At 43.3% G+C, this 12,855-nt stretch overlaps 1 protein-coding gene across 12 annotated transcripts in view; it reads left to right on the top strand.

The window, feature by feature from the left end:
• Nucleotides 1-12,855, top strand: part of PAK1 (p21 (RAC1) activated kinase 1) — a 76,366-nt gene that overhangs the window by 28,679 nt on the left and 34,832 nt on the right. Inside the window, exon 3 of one of the 12 annotated variants that reach the window (XM_038136504.1) lies at nucleotides 5,307-5,363. The exons of 10 other annotated variants lie outside the window; for them this stretch is intronic. The gene's annotated coding sequence lies outside the window, so the exon portion shown is untranslated. Of the gene's footprint in view, nucleotides 1-5,306; nucleotides 5,364-7,719; nucleotides 8,287-12,855 lie in introns of those variants that run through there. One more of the 12 variants, XM_038136520.1, reaches the window with a different exon arrangement.

Raw genomic sequence — 12,855 nt, 5'->3', positions numbered from 1 at the left:
TGTGTGTAGGTGGGATGGGCTTTGGCTCTAGTGACCACCAGGCTGCAGCCCAGTGATCCTGACCCTGCAGGACCGTGGCAGGGCGTTGGATGGCTGTGCTTAATCCTGCAGGCATGCAAAGCCAAGTTGCTCTGGCTTCCTGGCTGTGTCCTGTAAGAATTTCTTGGGTCTAAGACCTTGCTGCTTTGTAGTGATTTTGTTTTGGAGTGTAAGGGTCATTTGCCCACCTCTGTTACACATTCATGGAGACTACTCTGGGTCTACCCCCCTGTCCTGTTCTGGCAGCAAGAAGTGTGCTTTTGTCTCTTCAGGCAGAGTTTCTCAAAGTTTAAGGCTGTGGAAAGCCTGTAATAAGGACAACCTCTCCAGTTCTTCATAACCACGTACACATTCATCACCCCAAAACCATCCTACATTATTTCCCAGTGATATTTGGAGAGGCAAGAGGGCTTTGCAATGAAGTTTAGTCTTAGTACGAAACACCAAGATGAGCCAAACCTGGTTCTACCCATCAGTTCCTTGAACTTCCACACTCAAATGCTAAAAATAAAGAATGTGTCAATAGTCCAGGCGGTTCAGGAACTTTATTGCTGTTGTCTGTTGACAACATCTTCTCTATTTCCCAATATGGCAGAGGCATTGAAAGGTTGAGTTTGGCAGACTGGAAGGCTCTGCAGGATAAGGAGTGGTCAAGATGATGTCTGGGGACTCACCAATGTCTTCTGTGTGTTGGTCTGGTAGAATAAAATGTCTGCAAAGGAGGATTTCTATTTCTGGAATTGCAAGACCTTGAATCTCTTCTTTCTTCAGCCCAAGCCTGGAGGGAATTTGTTGAGGTTAAGCTTTGCTAAGCTACTGGGCCCTCCCTCCCACAAGTGTCTTGGAAGAGGAAATGGCTTCAAGAAGTGTCTTTGTTGTTTTTTTTCCCTTCATTTAATTCCTAAGTATATTTCAGTACTGTAGGTAGTAGTGGTTGATGTGCATTAGGGCAACAGGGATCTGGGCAACAGCCTTCTTTACATCCCTCTGGGGAATAAGTTTATTTATTTTATAATTTAACATAGATTCCAGTTAATGGAAACAAGATCCAGTGTATGAATGCTTACAGAAATAACTGGGTAATGCACAATACCAAATTATATTATTTTAGAGCAGTCTGTGGTGCTTTATAACTTTCCACTACTGTTTTTCTTTGCAGTACTTTGTCGCTTGAGGATGGCTATGTTTTATAAATGGTCATATCACGTGATGCATACTCACTGTCTGGCAGTAAACAAAATAAGCGAGTTAACTTGGGTAGTGCAAGTTATATGCGCACATGCACACATCAGTTTGTGTGTGTGTGTGTGGATATACATGTTTATACATCCACACTCTCTTCTGTAGGACAGACCTCTGTCCTGCTCCTTCTGCTCCCTTCCCCAGTTCAGTGGTGCAGACAGGTGACTGGCTGTGGCAGCTGTGCTGCTGGTCTTTGCTGTGGATAAAAGGCTTGTTATGCAGCAGGAACCCACAGACCATGTAAGAGCAAATCCAGAAATGAAAGGTGCTATTGGAAATATTTCTTTTCTCTGTTTTTTAAAAACAAGACCATGCAAATTGTGCGATTGTAGCAGAGGTGCATGTTACTTTTTGACAAAGGAGGCAAAAGGGGGAAATATGAGGAATTAGGTGCCTTTTGAGGTGCGGTTTGAAGGTAGTGGGATGAAGACTGGGGAAACTGGATTTCACAGACTCCTAGAATTGTTTGTGTTGGAAGGGACCCTAATGATCATCCAGTTTCAACCTCTTGCCGTGGGGATTGCCCTCCACCGTGCCAGGTTGCTCAAAGCCCCATCCAACCTGGTCTTGAAGACTTTCAAGGGTGTGATATCCACAGCTTCTTGGGCAGCCTGTTTCAGTGCCTCACCACCATCACAGGAAAGAATTTCTTCCTAGTATCTAATCTAAACCTGCCCTCTGTCTTATGGCCATTCCCCCTTGTCCTGTAACTCCATGCCCTGGTCCAAAGTCCCTCTCCAGCTCTATTGTAGCCCCTTCAAGTACTGGAAGGTGCTCTAAAATCTGTGGAGCCTTCCCTTTTCTAGGCTGAACAATTCCAGCTCTCATAGCCCGTCTGCATAGCAGAGGTGCTCTGGCCCTCTGAGCATCTTTCTGGTCTCTTCCAGTTTTGCTCCAGCAGGTCCATGTCCCTCTAACACTGAGGTCCCCAGAGCGGGATGTAGCACTCCAGGTGAGGTCTCACCAGAGTGGAGCAGAAGTGGAGAATTGCCTTCTTCGACCTGCTGGTCACAGTGGCCTGAGATGTAGGCTGCTTTTATTTTAGCAGGTTTCTTTTTGTTTCTTTTATTAAGTGGCTTACCAAGTGGCTGACTATCTGTATCTTCCCAAGCTCTCTAACTGGAAGAGGAATTTTCTGTACAGAAAGGACCATTCTGGTAGTCTACAGTGTTACTGCAATCACTTTCTCTGTGTGGAACTAAAATACTAAGGAAAAATATGTGCTGGATTGGAACCATGCCTAAAGCAATTCTTGGCATAATGGGATTATTTTACTGATTTTAAATTAAAATAGAGTTTTAACTAGATTGTTTTGAGTATACACATGGCTCTGGTTTGTTGTTGTTGGTCTAATTGCCTCCTAAATTAAAGATACCAATATTCTAATCCACCTTCTCCCCTGGGATACTGGCATTAAAAGAAGGTGTGGAATGCTATGTAAATGATTTACAGGCATGCAAGATAGAAAATTATCTTTAAAAGCATTAGCCAGAACTTACGTCTTCCCTTTACCTGTGGTGTTTTGACAGAGAGACTGATGAATTGTTATTTCTTGGTATGTATTTATTTTTCTGTCCTGACAGATCTTTTAAATGGTTAGAAATGTAGTCTGAGAAAAAGGCCAATAATCTCAGCCTTTGAGGAAGAAGCAGTTAATGAATCTTCAGGGAAATACCCAGAGTCCAGATGCTCTGTGGGGAAGAAAAGGTTGGGAGCCAGTGGACCAGGGGTTGGAGATGATGCATCATCTCAGATCTAAGATGGAAGCTGTCTGCTGACAACACAAGATACTAGAATGACAGAATTACAGACTTATTTGCTTAGGACTACTTTTTGAGAGCCCATTTAAAAAAGTCATGATTTGGGATTTGACTACTTCTATTTAAGATATCTTGGTTAAATTTTGTCAGAAATAAAGCATTATCTTTTTGCAGATTTTTAATTTTCTTTACAAATTGAAGCCCTCTGGGGAAGTTTCATCCCAAAGGGTGAAATGTGGGATGTAAATTCAAACCATGCTGTAAGTTTAAAGAATACATATTAGGCTCAAATCCAACTTCTTATTTCAAAGCTAAAAGGGACCTTACAGAGTAGAAGGCCACAAGTTTAGATGTCTGTTTTATAACATTTTAATAGAGTAGCAGAGACTGACAAAACTTTTGTCAATGTAGAATATTTAAGCTCCTCAGATAAAACTAGATGTACATTGAAGAGTGTTCACAGGAAAACAAGAGTTATTTCCAGCCTGAAGAGATTTTTCTTAAAAATAAAAGCAGCCAAACGTGCGTATGTTGGGAGGCTGGGAATCAGCACCTGCAAATACCAGCAGTACAAGAATAACCAGGAATGGAACAAAAAGTTGGATGGGGCCCTGAGCAGCTTGATCTGCTAGGAGGAATTGCTGCACATGGCAGAGGGGCTGGACTTAGTTGATTTTTAAGGGCCCCTCCAACCCAAGCCTTTTCTGTGATTCTGTGACTACTTGGGCCAAAAGAAACAGCTGGAAACAGTGGAAGAAGCAACCTCATACTTGCAGAGGAGACAGTTCACTTGAGCTCTCTTGTGGTCATGCTCAGTTGTGGATTGATTTGAAGGATCTCTTCCCCAGCAAATGTGTTTTACTTCCCTGAATCCCTGTGCAAAGACTGTAAGAACAGGAAAGATGAAGCTAGTCTAGGCTGTGCCAATATGAGTATGAATTGTTAGCAAAGAGGAAGGCAGCACTTGCCTTGAGACAAGTGTAAATGGCATAAAGTGAAGGGGGAAAAATTGGTTTGGGAGGTGCATCCCCATGCATTGGTCCTGGGTATGCTCAGGGACCAAACCTGGGATTTCTTGAGAGCTGTGCAATAGCTGTTGCCAAAACTGACTGCCCTGTTCGTATCTTGAGTTTTTTTAGCAAACAGAGCTGTTACTGTAGAGGTGAGAGGTGAAATTATGATATGCTAGTTACCGTATTTAAAGTATTCTTTTATACTCTTTTGCCTTGGATAGGAGAGAGGAAGCGTGGTCAGGTAACCTGAGGTGGGTGCTGGATTTGTGTGGCCAAAACACTGAGAAAGCTTTGGGTTTTGAGTAGGTACCCTATCTCTATGACAGCCTGCTGCAAACATTCTTGACTCTTAATTGCTGAAATTAGGGGAGGATGATCAGAAAACTGCACCTGGACTTGCTGTACATGCTGTGCTCTCCTGATTCTTATGCTGATGGCCTTAGGAGCAAGTAGCTGTAGGACTTGAGCAAGGTGACTTAATGCAATGGGAGGGAATACTGTACTGAATAAAATGCCTTAACTCATACAACTTCCTAGAGCGTCTTCTTTGGTTGTTGTCTTCATTTTGGAAATCAGTTGAGTTTTGTCTACCACTTAGCAAAGGTATGATATTGTCTATAGAACTTCTTGTCTGCCCAGTAGTGACCATAAAAATTTTTTTAGCATTTTAACTACACAGAGGACAAACAACAACCTGACAAAGCAGTCTTGAGATGAATAAAACATGCATACTGGCAATCCATCGTAATCCATCCATCAGTGAAATCCCAATTCTGCTGAATGTGCAGTTCATGTTGTTGCTAATTGTATGATGTAGATGCTTGTCCACTGGAAATTGGATGGAAATTAGCAAGTCACTTGCTTCAGATGAATGTGAATGGGGTCTCCTCTGGGTTGGGTTTTATGGTTGCAATGTTGCTGCTTCTTGAGGAAGAATGAGTTTTAAATAGGTAGTAGTGAAGATCCATGCATCCTGCTGAAAGCTGCTTAGGTCACTGTAGCAAGAACAGAGGGTAAGATCTGTGCCCCAGAAAAGCCTTGCTCAAGGAATGTTGAGGAAAACCTTGCCTGCCATATCTAGCCTTGCAATTAACTCCTGCTCCTAATTACATAGTGCCTTAAAATGGGCCTGCCACTGTAATAAATGATGTTGTTATATTTCCTTTTGTTCAGTGGAGTAAAAATAGTTCACTTGGCTCATGGGCTTTATTTAACTGAGCGCTAATGCAGACTTGGTTGTAATATATTGCAGAAACAGCAGTTCGTTTGTGCCAGTCCTACAGAGCTTTCTTTTCTCTACTGACATACAGTAAGTATGATTGGAATCTGAGTAAATGATGTGATAAAAGGCTTGATGATGCTTCCTAAAAACAAACTGCTGCTCATTAAATTAAACGATGATGATTCTTAATGGACTAGTTAGTGCTCTGCAGTGCATTTGGTACAAGTAAGGAAGTCTAGGGATGTGAGGCCTTGCCACTAAGGCTCCTCCTGTATGTTCTAGAATCATAAAGCAGGTAGAATAGGGAGTTTTGCTAGATAGCATATAATTATGAACACAAAGGTGGTGTTCTTGCAGCAAAGAAGACCACTGTGACAGTTTATTTAGGGGAGAAACCCCAAACCACCTCAGGCTTTTTCATTTTGCCTTATAAGTGAACTGCTCATAGAGCATTTCATGTATTGCACTTGAAGGAGTAATCATTGTAAACCTGAAGCAGATTTATGTGCAGTTCTCAAATTGCTTGTCTTCACTGATATTAAATTAGCTCTTGCAGGACTGTATATTTGATGGTGCTTATCTCTAAATTCAGTTTGTCTACAAAAACTTCATATTTGATGCAGAGCTTATCTTGTCTTTGGAGAACTATTCATTCTCCTTTCTTTTCCCAGCTTTGAAGAACCAAAACTTTTAACAAAGCAATGTGAAATGGAACCAATCTTTGTGATTTTATTTAATTGAAATCTACTGCCAGTATGAAAATCCTGGCTAACAATTAAGGGAATGTGACAGCTTTGCCAGTCATTACATAAATACTATGGAGCACTGGGCTTCCTACTGTCATTAGCTGCAATGAACACAATGGAGCTATACACAGGAACAAGAACTACTCTGATGATAAATGTTTGCATTTCCAATTAGCACTGAACTGTTGTGGCATTTTCCCCTCAGTCTAATTGAGGGTCTTGGGTGGTTTCATTCACTAACGATAATTGGGTTGTCTTCTTGCTCTTTACTTTCCCAGCAGCAAAGGAGTTGAATGAGTTTTACTCTTAAAAACATTGGTTTCCTCCTTGCAGGTCTCTGTGTCTCGGTGTTTCTTCACCTCAGAAAAAACTCAGCTTTTACAGGCTAAAGTAAACTTTCATCTATTTATGTACTGTGGCTTTTTGCTAACCACTGCATTGCAGTGTCCTCTGTGCCTGTGGGATGTCTTTGACTTGATCTGACAATGTTCTCATTTTCTCGTATGTTTCTTACCCCCACCCCCATTGCTAAATGACAGATCTCTGAATTTAAAAAGGTGCAGCTTTTGCAAATGCTAACATGTATTTAAAGTGTGAATACATTGCACTGGGAATTACTCCACATTAGGAGATAGCAGGGCTTGATTCTGAGCCCTGTGCTCTATGTCCATCTTCCTGCATTGGAAAGTTTTGAATGGAATAATGATTAATGATTTGGCTGCTCTCAGTCGCTGTTGTTGCTAATGTGTAGTTAGGACTCTGAGCCAAGTAACTTAGGCAGGAGTAGTGGGGGTGGGTTTAACTGTGTGCATTAATATATTCTCTTTATGCTGCATCTGGTCATTTCCTTTGGAGCACAGATTTCCTCCAGGAAACCTGCTTATATGGGCTTTGGATATGCTTTAACATAAGAGGCCTTTATTTTTCCCACCCTGCTTAGCAAGCTCCGACTCCAGTGACTACTTTGACTTGTGTGGTTGAAGCCCTGCCCTTCTGTGTGCAAAAGCGGAGCCAGAGCCAAGGCTGCTCTGTGCTGTGCTGGAAAAGGGAGCCTGTCCTGACATCTGCAACAGCCAACTTGCTTGTTCAGGCATGTAGGGGGAGGGGAGGCAGCACTTCTGGAGATGAAGAAATAAGGAGGATGATTTGTGGGCTGAGAACTTTAAAAAATGATACTTTCGGTTCTTTCCGTTGCAGCTTGGATTTTATTTTTTTTTTCTCCTTGAATGTGGATGCAATTTATTTCTATTGGGCTGTTTAAAAGTGCTGTTGGGAGTGGGTAAACGCTTGGTCAAAATGAAGAGGCTGCTGCCCAGGGATGGGATCAGGCAGAGCTGATCTCTGCAGTTCTCCAAGTTTGAGTACTGGAGCATAATTAAGGAATTAAGGGGAGTTCATCACGTGTTCCAGGTACTTGGGCATCGCTGGCATTGATTGTGAAGTGGTTATTGTTTGACACGGCCATTTATTTGTGCAACAGCTGAAGCCAAGTCTAAACACGGCAATTTAAGCTGGCATTGCCTCTCTGTGGTTTTGGATTCAAGCCTAATGTGGTGAAAAGGGCTTGACCTGCCTCAGTGCCTCTAAAACCCTCAGTGTGCCTGGGTTACTGTCACAGTGGTCATTCATGGGCCCACACTGTGGAAGCCGGTGAACATTGGGCCTTGATTCTTTCAAACAAAACAGAAAGAAGCTTCCTTAACTTGAATGAAAGGAGAACTCTGTTGCTAGGAATCGAGTGGTTATAATTAGTCTGTTCTTCTTTAGGAGCGTATCTGTGCTGTAGGATGGGTTAGCATGGATATCTGCCCAGGGAGAGATTTTGCAGCTCTCCTGCCTACTACAGGGATGTCCACGTCCTCCTGCAAAATCTGGGCTAGGGAATCCCACCTTGCATTTAGCCCAAACTGCTGGGGTTGAATGAAAGGCTTTTTTTAAAAGGACCATCCAGACTTTTAGCTTTTAAAATTCCAAGCCATGGGATTGTCCAGCTTTTCCTATTGAGTTGTAAGTGGTCAGTCATCCTTTATGTCTGGCACTATGGAAATAATGCTGGCAGTGGAGCAAGACTGCAACTGGTAGTTGGCCATCTGCCATGAGAGTGTCTCCCTTCCCCCTCCTCCCACCCACCCACCCACCCATGCTGTAGCAGTGGATGCATTCTCTTCTACATGTATACTGATGTTGAGAGATTATTCTTTCATTTAGTTTAGTGATTTCATCTGCATCTTTGGGTGTTGGCAGCACCTGCAGGGGTCTAACAGGTAAGTTCTAAAAAGACATCAGCAAACACTGCTGTTTTGTAATTATTTATTTGGACTTCATGCAAACTCGTTGTTTAGTCTGTTGGGGTTTTTGTGTTTGTTTGTTGTTATTTTTATTTTGTTATTGTTGTAGTTTACATGTAAATGCAGGATCTGGGCTGGTGCTTTGCTGGTCCTTGGCTTTTTTGGTTTAATTGGCACATTTACACAGAACTCAGATGTGCAGTAACTGGTTGGGGAGACAGCTCCATGCTAGGGTTTCTGAGGGTTTTTTTAATCACCTCTAAAAGGTCTTTCCTCCCTCAGAGTGTGTGTGTTGCAGCTGCCTTTTTTGTGACAGCATGTGTTCCAGGTCCCATCTGCTCTTGGGTGGAGGAAGAAGACACCTCTTGCCTCTTTTTCAGGTGGAAGGCGTAGGGTGCCTTTCCTTCAGTGTGAGACTGGTGTTTGAGACTAAGTCCCACGTAAAGTAATAAAAAACGAATGACTGTCTTTTCATCCTGTGTGGAAACCCAGCTGGTAAACTCTGATGTTACTTTTTCTGCTGGGATTTGCATGGAAGTGTGACACACAGGGAGGGAATCTGCTGCTTGCAATGTGTTTGAACAGAGCACGGCACAGCCTGTGCTCTTTCTCACCAGGGCAGTGTGAGGGGGAAGGAGGTGATTTTAACTGTGTGTGTGCTCACAAGCAATTTCTAGCCATGGGGTGGAAGGATGCAGGGAGACTGGTGCAGAGGTAAAACTTGTTCTGATCAGGATCAACTCAATTTTAGGACACTCTCTCCTTTTTTTTTTTTTTTTTTTTTTTTGTGGGCAAGACACCCTTTCCTCACCCTGCCAACAACAGAATACCAGTGTCTTGGAAAAATGTGAGATTTCCTTCTGGTAGTAAGCAGAGAGGAAAGAGCAGTTGCTGAGCATCTTCCCCCTCCCCGTCTTGTTTAATATAGTTTATTCTTCCGTAAGTTGTAGTGAGTAACTTACAGCTACTCTCTTGCCAGACTGCATGAATTATAGATGTCTCTTATGAGTTTTCATGTTGACTCCTGCAATTAGTATGCATTGGACGTCGTTATCTGTATGGCATCTTCTGTAGCGTAGGTTTCAGCCTTTCTGACTTTTTAATTGCTTTCTTTTTTAGCAATCAGTCATCTGTCTGTCTTGCTAAGGAATGCAAAGAGAACACAAGCAGCTTCATAGAAACTTAGGGTTCAGCGTGGAGCAGCAGGTTTGAAATGATGTGCTTAAGTTAAATGGAAGGAAAAATGACATACATAGAGGGTCTTTGTTCGCTCTTTTTTTCTGCTCGTGTGTGTGCTACAGTAGGGTCAGAATGTCCCACCTGCTTTTGGGTCCCACTCTGCGAGGTGAATGTCTCAGGAGGCTGTGCCTGTACTACAGTTAATGCCTGTAGTTTAGGAATAAACGTCATGATTTCCAAGGCAGGTAGATGTGGCACTTGAGAGTGGCATTTAGTGGTTAACACAATGGTGCTGAGTTAATGCTCGGACTTGATGATCTTAGGGTCTTTTTCAACCTTAATAATTTTGTGATTGTCTTTTGTGTTATATCTTCTTAACAAAGATCAGCAGACCTGCATGGATCTTTGCATCTGTGAATGTACTCTGAGCTCTTGGATGCCCCTCTTGGCACCTGTGGGTGCTGTCTCCTGTTCCGTACTTCTGCTTGTTCTATCTTCTGTCTGCTTCCTGTCTGCATAAGTGTTTTGTAGGTGTAAAAGGAGAGTTTGACAGGTTTGCTGTTGGACTCTGTTGAGTCTGGGACAATGTTATGTAGCTAATGGGCTGCAAAAGTTAATGGGAAGGGGTAGGGGTGCCTTGAAGGCAACCATAACTTGACTACAGCAGTCACAGACTGCAGTATGGAATAAAACTTCTCATGATTGCTGTGTGCTGAAATAACTCAAACTTTCAGTACTCTCAAATGTCTGCGGAAACAATAGTCCTACATTACAGCTATGCCTTCCTAGTGGTGTCTACGGAGTTTGGTTTGAGTGCTGGTATTTTAATATATATAGTAGTTGAGAATAATTGTGTCTGCAGCTAAAATATACTCCCTCATCTGACTGGTTGAAAAGTTCATGTGCTGTTTCATTGCTTCCACTGTTCACTTAATCACACCGTGGAAACCTAAGATGGATTTCTCAAGGCAGAGTCGTGCTGGTGTGAAGAAGGAAATAACTCAGTGCAGCGATGCTTTGCATTCCTGTTGGAATGGATTGTGCCGAGCTGAGTGACTCATTTCAGCGGCCTAGCGCTGCTGTTCTGCTGGCTGGGGAAGCGATTGCCTGGTGCTCTGAATTTGAGCAGCGCCTACATGAGGGGGTTTGTTTAAAGCCTGCTTACATGTGAATTGGCAGGAGATTATTTTAGGAAGAAGAGAATTTGCACAGCCAGCTGGGCTGCAGTGAGGGAGATGGCTACTACCTCTGTAACCACTTGGCCTGGCTCTGGGCTCTCAGCTCTGCCTTGGGTGTATAATTCTGTCAGGACAGGGTTTCATCTGCCTACTTTGTAGCCAATAAAAGTTGAAAGTATAATGCCGTTGCATTTGACCTCTGTATTGCAGTGGGAGGATTCATTTAAGCAGGTTTTTGGTTTTCCCCTTAAATATATAGTGACAGAAGGCTTTTGGGAACCCTCCAGTCTCTTAGTTTTGTGGATCAAGGGATTTTTCTTACCCCCCTATCTCCAAACAGCTCCTGTAACTCCAAGAGTAAGACTTTGATGAAGAGAAAGGTCTGTGAACTTGAGTGATGGAGGGGAAATGAGAGGGTGTACTTTAGGCTTTGCCTACAGCAAAGGTGCAGTTAGCAAATAGGTGTGAAACAATATTGCTCGGAAAACTATGTAACTTCCCAGCAGTTACTTGCTCTTTCAGGGAATAATGTTAAGATAAACAAGAGCTTGTACTGCCAGTTTCTATCCCTGCGGTAAAACAGTAATTCACTTGTGCACAATCCTTTCTGACTGAGGGATTTTGAAAAACTTTCTTGTATTGAAGAAACTGAGGGCAGATGTCCCTGGGGTTTTGCACTGGTGGAACTGAGAGGGAGGATGCTTGACACCCAGAAATTTTTCTTACACTCTCTTTTTTGAGGTTTTTCCTTATGTTCTTTTTCTTTCTCCCAACACTAGTCCAGCCTCTGCCTGTAATCTGGGGCTTTTTTAATTCTTCTTTTCACTTCTTTTTCTCCAGCCTGGAGCCACATACTGCTCTGTTTCGATCTGATGCTGCATCCATTCCCCAGCTTAGTAAACTTTACTCTGTCCCCTGCTTAGTTTTGTGCCTCTGACAGGTATAGTGACCTCTGCTCAATGGGAGAGGGACCCAGAAATGGGTCAGTCTCCATCCCAGCCATGTCTGCAGCTCTAAGAAGTCTGGTCAATGGGGAAATCTTTGGGTGCACCTTTATTCAAACCCCCATTGTGGGTAAATCAGGATGTTAGAGCAGCAAATGTGGTGCCACTCCTGGGGAGGTCTGTTTGGCAGGCACAGGACTGCTAACATTCCTTTTCCTTTTGCTTCCCTGTTTGCAGTATATTCCTAGTACATTCCTGGAAATTTGCTTTTTCGTAGTTAAACAAGATCAAAGCAGTGAATGCATCTCTTATGGGACACTGCTGCTTATGTTGTTTCAAATTGTTTAGTTGTGCCAGTTCAGTTCCAGCCACTGACACTGTGATGTGCAAAGCCCATCAGGAAGGCCTCAGCATCTTCATGTTTCGCAAGATACATGTGCAGCAGTGGCTGCCAAAATTATCAGTTGGGTTTTAGCTTAGACTTTTTTCCACTGCTTAGGCAGGGAGAGTATTCATTTGCACAACCACTTCATGGCTGGCACTCCAGCTGTCACTTAGTTCTGTTCTGTTTTATACCCGAGAATGGCATGAGGCTGAAGCTTGAGTGGTGGGACATGCACAGGGCACATGTGAGGACACGCCCAGACAAGTGCACAGATAATTTCCCCCCACCCCTCCCAAATGCCAAAGCTGTCCCACCATTAAAATCAATCCCCAAATGCTAGTCTGTCATTTAATATTCCTTTGCATAGCTGTACTGGAAGGAGAGTGGGGCTAGGGTCAGACCTTTTACAAAGTTCCCTGTGTGTGAAGGCTTGCCCGAAGCATTACAGGCTGTACAACACTGCCAACACTCCTATTTAAGGGCAACTGTGAAGAAACTGGGAATCAATCAAGTGGAAGCAAAGGTGGAGCTACAGGCCAGCCATGGCTTGGCAGGCAACAGGGAAGCTCTGCTCTTGGCAAAATCTGGCACATTGCTGCTGAGTGACTTCTGTGGGCAGTGTTTCCCTGCCTTAGTTTCCCACAGCAATGAGAGCAGTCTGGGTCCAAAGCTTGCCAGTTACACTGAGGATCAGTAGCTTGGCTAAAGAAGACTTTGAAGGCTGGCAGGGTGCTGTGTGTGGCCATGGGACTGTGGTGTGGTGGTGAGATCTGTTCAGTGTGACTCAGTGTCACTCTGAGTCCAGCCTATGGAAAGTGGCTCCCTGGCAGTCAGCAGTGATGTCAGCTTTGTAACTAAA

The sequence above is a fragment of the Motacilla alba genome, chromosome 1 (genome assembly GCF_015832195.1).
Source record: "Motacilla alba alba isolate MOTALB_02 chromosome 1, Motacilla_alba_V1.0_pri, whole genome shotgun sequence".
Lineage (NCBI taxonomy): Eukaryota > Metazoa > Chordata > Aves > Passeriformes > Motacillidae > Motacilla > Motacilla alba.
The sequence above is the reverse complement of the archived record's forward strand: the minus strand, read 5'-3'. Positions and strand labels throughout refer to the sequence as shown.